This window comes from Marmota marmota, unplaced genomic scaffold (assembly GCF_001458135.2).
Source record: "Marmota marmota marmota unplaced genomic scaffold, marMar, whole genome shotgun sequence".
NCBI lineage: Eukaryota > Metazoa > Chordata > Mammalia > Rodentia > Sciuridae > Marmota > Marmota marmota.
Genome location: NW_025999968.1, coordinates 40,619,837 through 40,630,890, shown reverse-complemented (window position 1 = coordinate 40,630,890; position 11,054 = coordinate 40,619,837). Strand labels below are relative to the sequence as shown.

The window sequence follows — 11,054 nt, the reverse complement described above, 5'->3', positions numbered from 1 at the left end:
TTCACACCTTCTCTGTAAAACAAAAAAAATCTTATTATTAACAAGCCCAGAAGAAGGAAGTAATTCAGCATATTTGGGATATTTGTTTCCCTTTACAAGAGAGTTTCTAGAAACACACATAGAGAAAGGAGAGTGAGTAAACTTCATTCATTCAGTAAGCTAATTTAGTATGGTGTTTTTTGTTATTGTTGTTGTCTTATTTTGGTTTTATTTTTTTGTTTGTTTGTTTTATTATTATTATTTTTTGGCTGCTTCCCCCAAATTCAATTCATCCTGCTTTCACCAAGGAAATACCACAGTTTTCACTTAGGCATTGAAACCTTCCTAATTGAATCCATAGCTTTGAAAGAAAGTGATTACCTTGTCCAAGGACTGCAGCTCGTATATGAAACCCAAGACAATTAGCTAAATTTCATGATAAGAGTTATAGATATTGATGAACGTGGGATTTAGTTCATCCAAACAATCTGAACAAGACCAGCGCTAGAAGTTTCCGGAGAAAAAGATTTACAGAATTGTATGTGACTCAGGCAGAAAATCTGGAGTCGATGATGCCAAACAAGATGGAGTCCAGTCTTTGGTTAAAGCTAACACAACTGTAGAAGGAAAGAAAAAGGAGTCTGTGATTACCTAGATAAATAGATCTGCCTAATATATTTGTAAGTAGAAGTTAGAATTTCTATTACTTGTAACTAGATTCACAAAATCTGATACATAGTCTATAATATAATCATATATATCAACTTAAGATAAATATACTATATATGTATGTATGTATAATATGTGTGTATACATACCATGATTTGAAAATGTATTTTTAAAAAATAAATGATATATCATTCAACTAACCTTGGTGAAAAGCACATCAAATTTCAACTATACCAATATGTGGAAACAAGTTTGTTTTGACCATTTGATAACATTGTTAAATTATTGACAGAATTTATACAATAGTGACCAAATCAGTGACTAAATTAATTTCTAAGTATACCAACCAATATTCTAAGAATAAAGGTTTTCCAATTAGATTCTGAATCAAGGAACTATAGAAAGGTGCATTATTGAAAAATATCAGGGGAACACTAAAGCACATTTGTTGTGTACAACCAAATATGTCTATTGTGAAAAAAAATATTCATTTGACAAGTATCATTAACTGAAGTCCTTTGAGGTATTATAATATGATCTGGGAACTTTGGGGAAAGGAACATGGATGCAAACTTGTCCCTACTGACTGTGGATTTAATTGTGCTTCTCTTAAAAATGTCCCTCAATTAATGTGCAGGCAGCACTAAATAAAAAGAAACTTAAAATGTTCCTGAGATAAAGACTCAGGTAAAATATTGCTAAATTTCTTTCTCTGAAAAAAAAAATTAGGAAAATAGGAAAGTCCCTAAGATTGTCCAAAAATTGTTGTTTTGCATACACCTTCACTTGGAGACAAGCAGAACAGAGCAACAGAACCAGATGCACCTGCATCTTTGGGGCAGGCTTTGGCATTTGGAAAGGGGGCTCTGACTTTTTGTCTTTGTGTTTTGCAGAGACATATCTGTTACTTTCATCCTGAAAATGAGGCAGTTTATCATTGGGTGGCACAGACATACTGTCATGGGTGCTCAAGCACTGAAGAATTTTTTGTCTATCTATATTGAACTCATGTTTGGAACCATAAGGAAGCGAAGCTTTTCATTCCATTTCCCTATGTGTATTCATATTCCAGCATCTCAATAAGTAAAGTCTGACAAGTATGACAAGCATTTCTAGTAATACAGAAAATGGTGCAACGCTGTGTCCCATAAGAATAACGTTGGCTTTTGATATCACCTTTTTAACTTAACTTAGACTGAGACACTAATGGTAGAAGATAAAAGTCTTAACACATTATCCCATTGTACAATTTCATATAATTTTTAAAAATCATAGCAAAACTTCTTGTTGTTCTTTTTGTTATGACAACTTAAGCAACTAACACATTTAGTGACTTCAGTTTAATATTCTCACCAAAAATATAACAAAAAACAATCACTTACCATTTGACCTTGAAGTCTACTTTTTCTAGGCAGTTAAATGTGTTTTTATCATGAAATAGAAAATACCAAGATTATTTAAAACACTCAATTTCATTTTCCACAAGTTTTGCCAGTTCTGTGTCTGCCAGCTTGCCAGGTAAGCAGGGGGAGCCAGGTGGCCAGGTGTTCACTACCTGCAGAATCAGCAGTAGCACTTGTACCCATGGCCTGAGGGAGGGGACAGTAAAAGAGCACTTCTTTGGAAGTGACCATTAATATTTTTTTTCTATGTACTTGTGTTCTCTGAGATCAAAAAACCTAACTCCGTGATTTTATGTGCATGGCGATATTTACAAACATGGTCTTTTTTTAGATCAAAAAAAATGAAGGCAAATTAAACATAAACATCCATATGTTCCAGTGGTAAATCACATGAGTATACAAGTCAAAGCTCTCCCATTGCAATCAATTTTGAGGCTCTTACTTCAGTTAAATTATCAAATTTTACCATGAATTCTTCAACTTTCTCGTCTGAATCATGTATTAACATCATGAAGGCATATCTCATTATTTGCAGATGGTTTCCACAAAAACATTATAATAATAAGGATAAGTGAAAAAAAAGCTCCAAACTGCAACATCAAATCAGTATTCCATCCAATGTTTTTGGCATTTTGCAATTCCAAATATCTTAGTTGCCCACTCATAACCATTATAGAAGCCAAAACAGCAAAGATAAGAGTATTTGCAAGGTGCCTATATAATGACAATTCTACTGTGTTCATTTTACTACCTTCATAGTTTGAGCTAAACTTATAAAAACATAATTAGTGGAGTCCAGAATAACATCACCCAAACAACAGAACCACCAATGATTCACATCACACCTTAATATCTGCAAAGGCAAAGTAAAATAGTTCCAGTCCAACTCTGAGTACATGATAATTTTTTATTGGGGCTTCACAATACCATGACCAAGCTCCCCACGATCACAAGAAGTTAAGCCAATGTCCTCTTAGTCACAGATATCAGTAATAAACCTTGGATTGACAGTCCACTGCTGACTGCTGTTGATATTTAGATATTCTGTGTAACAACTGCCTTTTCAAGCATTCTTAAGAAAATAATAGCTGCAATCCAGAATTGAACCTTTAATATACCTTTCCAGTAACCAGCAGACCACAAGGCCATATATTTGTGTGTGTGTGTGTGTGTGTGTGTGTACAAAAAAACCTAACTCCATGATTTTATGTACATGGTGATATTTACAAATATATATATATATATAATTATATATATACATATGTATATATATATATATGGTGTATATACACACACACACTCATCACTTTGCAAAAAGTCATAAAGGCCAATCTGATGCAGAGATATATCCATGAAGCCCCATAATAGAAAGAGAAGCATTCAAATTCCAGCAGGTATCTACTGTTTCCATTGATGAAGCAATAATGATATAAAACCCATCTCCCTGAATTCCGGCTACGACATCTATTGATACTTATTATTTCTTTATATTCGATGAGGGAAACACCTGTAAAACATTAAATTATTACAATCCAGGATTTCGGGTTTTTTGTCATCTAACAATTAATGTTCTTGAAATAACAATAAAAGTCTTAATCAGCAAGAAGCTCATGTTTTGGGGACATCTCTTCCAGCTGAGGATATCCTTTGTGACAGGTATAATTCTTCAAATGTCACTTTGTGACTAACTTCACAGGCCTGGAAAAACTGAGCAACTTAACAGGAAAGTTGATCTCAGGAGCAGGAAACACAGTTTTCCTAAATATCAAAGACACTGATTTGTGCTACAGCGCATGCAGGAAGCAGAAGGAGCCCCTCAGCAGCCTGAACTTGAGGTCTTAATTATCAGCTTCTTCAGTGTTACTCTTTAAGAGTGATGGGGTTTTCCCATGTATTTCTCAACAAATCACTGTAATATTTTTAATAGAATAAATTTCATTTCACATTATTGATTATTTTATTAATTCACACATCCTTTTATGTAAGTAGATTATATACTATGTTTTGGATATTATACATATCATTCATAAATAACAAATACCTACAAGAGACTGGGCATAAGTAGTTACATTTATCACAGATAGCTTTAGACTCTTCTGGTTTGATAGAATCCCTATACGCACTTTCCTTTTAACATTTTTAAAAACACTAAATTGTTGGTTATTTTTTATGACATGGAGAATGTGGAAATGGAAAGTACAAAAATAATCTCCTTAATATTCTCTCAAGATCTAGGAGCCAGCAAATTACACTGACATGCATTAACTTTTGAAGTTTTCAAGTATTTGTAAAGGAAAAAAGTCCTCAGCTTTGGATGGTTTTCAGTCTTTTTTACTTTGTCAATTTGGTGACATTTCAGTGAGTAACCATGTCATTTGTATTCATTTTTCACGTAATATGGCTGTACCTTTATAAATGCCAGTTTCCTTCACTCCTGACTCTCCTATCACCTAGATAAGCCCAACTTCCTCTTAGTCCTCACAGATGAAAATCTCCTTAAACTTACACACATATGTATATGTGCATGTTCTTATATGCTGTACCCCAGCAATGTGCTTTCCTTTGTCTTTTTATGGTCTAAAAGAACAAGAACCCTGGTCTACCCCAATTTTTGTTTCTTTTCTTTCCTGAAGAAAATGTACCTCTTCCCTTTATTGATACTGCTATATCTAAGGAGTAGGAGTTTCTTAGAGGAAGGATTTAATTTGGGGCAGTTTTCTTGGAAATGGAGGGCACTCATTTTATTGTGTATCTTAAAAGTGTTTATACTAGTATGCACTTTTATTTGTATTGTATATTTATTTAAATAGCCTAAAACAATATTTAGTGTTTCACTTATTGGCTCTTTAGGGGGTAGATCTCCAACATTTCTAGAAAACTTCCTTGGTATCTCTGCTATTTAATTATAAAAGGACTCAGACTTGGGGCTGGCTGTGATCATTTTGACCTGTGGGTTCTATTCAATTCTTCCTCATGGACAAGAGATGATCTTTCTGCCTTGGCCCTTGAGAGAAAGACCTGACAACTTACTGAGCTTGCTAATTTTAGGGACAGCCTGTCTTTGGCTGCTGTGATAGATACTGCATAGTCCTAAGTCCTTACTGTCTCTGTCACATGCAATATGACCCACGTTAAAATGTGGCCATTTTAATATTGACTTTCCCCTTGTTATTTACTTCTGCTCATGTCAAATGTAGATTAAAATTGTATGTATTGGATTTATCTAACAACTAAACCCGTGATGGGATTCTATGTAGAAAGAAGGGATTCTTTGTAGAAAGAAGTGCTTCTACATAGAAAGAGTGGTTACCTCCATTATAGTCTTAGCTCTACCATTTGAGTCTTGTTTCATGAACACAGTGAACATATAGCAAGTAAATTGGAATTTCTGTTGGAAATGATACTGAGAGATCTGAATGTGAAACTCTCAGGAATGTGTTTGATGGACCATGAGTGCCCTCCACAGGGTGCACTGAAGAATTTTTAAAATTGTTGTCTGTTTAATTTTCTTGAGTGTTCTGTCTAGGATCATTTTTGTATTAGAGAAAATTCATAAAGGCTTGAAAAGAAATTAAATTCCTTGATCTAATTTAGCAAAGGTTTAATCATTTAAGTGAGGAAGCAAAATGTCAATGCCAGCCCAAGTCTCACCCCCACTGTACATCATCCTGATGCATCCAATTGCTTGATAAGGAGCTTCTGAAAAATGCTGTTTTGGTTCTTAAACAACAGATAATGGATTTTTAATAGTTTATTTTTTCCTGCAGTTCTTTTATTAAGGAAATTGAGTTAACAGCACAAATGTTGGCAATTACTCTTATACTCCATGGCATTTGTTTGGAACTTGTACTTAATAAATCCACAGTAACATTTATACTTTCAAGACCGTTATTCTGAGCCCCTTGCTTAAATTCCTCATGAAATAGAGAGATCCTCTTCTGATTCTATGAACGGAATAATTGAGGTCAGAATTTCATCAAGAGATAGCAAAGATCTGACTATTCCCATATTTGTTCATTTTGGAAGTGAATAAGTTGAGATGAACAACAACCAAAAAAAATCATTACTAGACTCTATATCAAAGGAATAAACAACTTCCACATGAGAGGGAAATTCTTTCAGAACAAATAATTATTGCTCTATCAATTCCTTAGTGTCCATCTTGGAGAAAATGAACTGAGACAACAAGCAAATCAAAGCAAGGAGAACTCAAGGTTTTGATCAAAATGATTGTCAAAATAATCATCAAGACTATATTGTTGCTTTAAGACCACAAGCTGAGCAAAAACAGTCAATTTTTCTAAACTTTAAAGAAAGACTTACTGCAAAACAAGTACTGGGAAGACCTGGCATATTAAACATGAAGCAGCCAACAGAGTTTCACTCTCCCTCAAGCTTGATCAGACCTGAGGACCAACAATACAGGAGCTCCTGAGGCCCAGGTTTGTTCCCTGAGCCCTTCATGAGGGCCACTTCTGCCACCACAAAACCACAAATGTTAACACCCAGAGGCTGGAGTGAGAGGAGCACTAATCTCACTTACCTTCCCTTGGTACAGTAGGTGTGTGTGCTTGTGATTGTAGCATGTTTAGATAGCCACAAATTCAGTTTTCTAAGCTGGAGAAGTACAAAGTCAAAACATGAAAATGATCAGTGGAAGAAACTTATCTCCATCATGGTTAATGAACCATTCATACTGACTTTAAAAATAACTTTAAAATTATGTTTTAGTTGATCTCACAATGACTGCTGGAATCAGCCTATAAATTATTTTTTTTTTAATTTGAGAATATTGGCTGTGTCTCCTAAGTATTAACAGTAGAAGAAACACTTCCTAAGGTATAGGGGATTGAGTCTTGGAGCTATACTATCTCAGAGATGATTTTAAAGAAAAGGAGTGAAGGTGGTTTACAACACCTCTATCCACAAATTATTAACCCAAACTCAGTAATTAATACCCCATCCTGACTTCAGGGGTGTGCAGTAATCTAGTAATTACTTCGTGTATACCCAGAAGGAGGTCATAGTGTGGCGACTGTAACATTGTCACAACTTGCTGTATACTTTGGTAAATACCAAAGTATAATAAAAGCACATTACTTTTCCTTTGGGCTAATTTTTCTACTGTTATATAAAAATCAGCATTATTTCCCTGGCCACACTTTTTAAAATATTTTCAATATCTTATAATGCCAGGATTTCGATTTAACAAATTACTACTCTCCTTCTTCCTCTTATTCCAACACCTTTATATAATGAATACTATATTTTGAGGTTATTTATAAAGAAATAGAGCTTTGGGGTCATATATTACATTTCAGTTTTGGATACTTCACTTATTTAGGTAGGAGAGTTAAGAAGAAGCCCTGGGAGGGAATTAAACACTGAGACATTTACCCCAATTTTACAATAATGAGATAAAGCAAAAGAAATCCTTGTCAATTTAATAGAAAAATCATCACTATAGAGAATTCTGCTGGCTTTGAACTTTACAGCAAGTCATGTTTATTACTTGATTAAATATTAATATGATTAGAGGTCATGCTCTTTGGTAAAATCCCATTAGTAACAGAGTAGAATAAAAACACTCAACTTCAGTATTTTTTTTTTTGCAATACATTTAGAACTATGTGACCAACAGCTAAAAAGTGAAGACTTGAACTTGCATAATGAATCCATAGTCCAGAATCCAGCTATGATCATTATCACCAGAGAGAAAGAGACATTTGATGTGCAAGAAAAAAAAAATAAGGGTTTAATTCTCCTGACAATCCAGACTGTGAAAAACCATATTTCAAACCTAAGTAGATCAAATTGCAGCTAAGTAAGTATATGTGTCTGTATTAACTAATCAACCATTATGATTATAAAGACTAATTAGGTAGAGTTGAATTGTGGCCTATCATAAACCAGTGATTAAATGATAAGATGGAATATTTGAAGACCTGACTCTATTAATAGCTCATCATGTGAATGTAGATGAATCACTGAGATTCTTGTTATGTCTTTTTTCTTTGTGTAACTTCTGGATAATGCCTCCCTGGACCCAATAGTTTCCGGACATTTTTAATAAAGACTATGTCACTCAAAATGAGTGAAGATTCAAGTAGAAAATATGAAAAAGATTAATAAAAACTACAAAACAGTGTAAAGACTGCTTATCTGTGGTGTCACTGACACTTTTTATAAATACCAAAATATTGACTTAGCAACATTGAATTATTAGATAAAACATGTGAAGCAATTAAAGACTAAGCTGTCACATAAACCAATTTCTAGCTCAGTGATGATACTATGAGGCAGTAAGAGATCCGTTTAAATTGCTATTGTTAAAATTTCTCTATATTATGAGTAGACAACTTATTTTTTTTATGAACTTTTCTACTTGAGCAATCATCCTTTGAATTTCTTTATGAGCAATGTTGTGGCATTGATTGAACACATTATCTGATGAACTGGTTATTACCCAGAATATAGACTATCAACTCTTAAAACCTATATTTTACTTATTAGAATCTAAGTTTAGATATCCAAAATGTTAAAAACAGGCATCTTTTAAAATAAGGTAAAACAGGCATCTTTTAAAATAGGATTATATATTTCTCCTTTCATATACAGATGTCCCAAATGGAGGATTGGTCCAGGACCACCTGTGAACCCCTAAATCTATAGATGCTCAAGTCTCTTATATGAATTGGTATAGTATTTGCATATAACCCATCCATATCCCACTGTATACTATTAATCATCTGTGGATTATTTATAACATCTAATGTAATGTAAATTCCATGTGATAGTTGCTATACTGCACTGTTTAGGGAATAAGTATAAGAAGACGTCTGTACATCTTTAATACAGATGTATATTTTTCATCTGCAGTTGATTTTATCTGCAGATGCTGAGCCAATAGGTATGGATAGTTGAAATGTGCAAATAAAAACCATTGTGAAAAAAAATACCTTCCTGTTCATTCATATTTTGAAACAAATGAATATGGATGAAATTTAACTATTAATAAGAAAAAAAATCACTACTGCTCTTCTACAAGTCAGAATCTGGGGATTTAAATTAATGAGATAGGCCTCTATGTTAAAACACTTCTAATTCAATTAAAATTGATGCCTCTTTCTAAATTGCATAGGGGAATATTGTATTTCACATAGGAACTCTGTATCACACATACATCACATAGGAGTAATTTATGTCAGACCTTTTAACAAGCTGCTCTTTCAAAAGGAGGTTCAAGACTCCATAAAGCTGATTGACGGTCCTTGAGACTTCTTTCTTACATGTATCTATAACACAGGCATCCACTGTGCAAATTTCTCCACAAACCCGGCATTTATGTGTGAACTATATGCATCCTGAACTGATGACAACAGGGTATTTGTTGCACTTGGTTTCCAGGGAAACGACACTTCACAGAATCCCCACTTATGCTGCTCCATGTGAAGCTGCCTCAGAATCGCCTTCAAAGAGCCCTTGTCTCCATCTGTGAGCTGAGGGTAAAGTGCTGTGATGGCAGCTGCTAATAAGCTGACTCGCCTCCACCAGGGCAGGTCTAAATTTACTTCAGCTGTCCCCCTAGGGAACTGTCAACCAGGAATATGAGTGAGAGGAGGAGAAATCATTGCCCCTTCCCAGGAGCATGGCACTCACACGAACATACTTGCTAATTTGATAGTTACAATAAAGGATGGATAGTTACGGGGGAAAAAATCCATGTACGTTTGCTGGTACTGCAATGTCAGCTAAGTGTTTGCCTCCTAACTTTTTCAGTGGCAGCTTCTCACTGACATGCTCACCGCATGAGCCTGTGACTCTCGTTTTGTCAGCCATGCCAGCTACTGTCATGAGAGTATTAATGGCATATGAGCTTTACTGTGAAGCAGGACCATAACCACGTTAATTGAGAAGTTCTGATTCTCAGAGACGACGTGATACACTCTGCTGAGATTGGAAAAAAATGAACAAATAGTATGCTTTGGGCCTCATATTTTGAGGATTGTTATACTCCACTTGGAGGTACATTTCAAAATGCTATGACGGACATAGCAGGGATCATGAACTGAACAGAATTCTATGAATATAAGAGTTTGTTGGGATGAACCCAACTACTATATATAACTATAAAGCTTTAATTTAAAAAGTAATAACAATGAAAAATACATAAAATAACAGGCAATATATACTCTAATAAGGGAGGTACTGTTCACCTCTGACCCAACCTACAGAAGGTGAGACCATTGGTGTTACTTGAATTGTACCCTCATTTATATCTCTGCTATAACTCCTCTGATTTTTTGTCTCTTACTGAAAATGCACATTATAATCGGCTATGGTTTATGTTATTCAATTAGGAGAAAATGGTGGTGAGGTTCAGATTATTTAGGATCAACAGAATCAATTCAGTTTGTGAAGCAAACTTGAAGGAGACAACAGAGTACTTGGCATGATATAAGATCATGAAGAGTATGTGGAGATAATGTGGAGATTATACATTTCTATGTGAGTATGTGTATGTGCCCAGGTACAATCAAATACAGAATTTTTAGTTTTGGAATTACGTTGTAGTAAAATCATAATAAAAGAAGAATATTTATTTACCATATAACTGGATAGTAATTCTGATAACTCCATAGTTAGCAACTGTAACAAGTAGAAATATAAGCCAGCATTAGGATGTATCTGAAAGACAGGATGAAAGGTGAATGAAATAAAAATTCCTAAAAGTCAATCAAAGTATTTACAAAGATGGAAAAGAAAGCCATTTATGGGGAGAAAGAGAAAAAAAAAAAAAACTTCCAACAAGTGTTATCTCTCCCTTTTGACCTTTAAATTTTATGCTTTCTCCAGTACCCAACATTGCATTGAGAGAAGAAATTACAGGTTCCCAATAAAAAAGGATGTAAAGATGTTCAGTGAGGCTCACAACTGTCGATCAAGTCATTGATAACTTCCAGTAGAATTAAAGTTAATGCTCTGAAGTGAGGTTCTTTCTGA

The 11,054-nt window shown here is 34.3% G+C and overlaps 1 pseudogene; it reads right to left on the bottom strand.

Annotated features, from left to right (window-relative positions):
- Nucleotides 1–2,454: 2,454 nt before the first annotated feature.
- Nucleotides 2,455–9,890, bottom strand: LOC107136108 (annotated as a pseudogene).
- Between the last annotated feature and the right edge of the window lie 1,164 nt (nucleotides 9,891–11,054).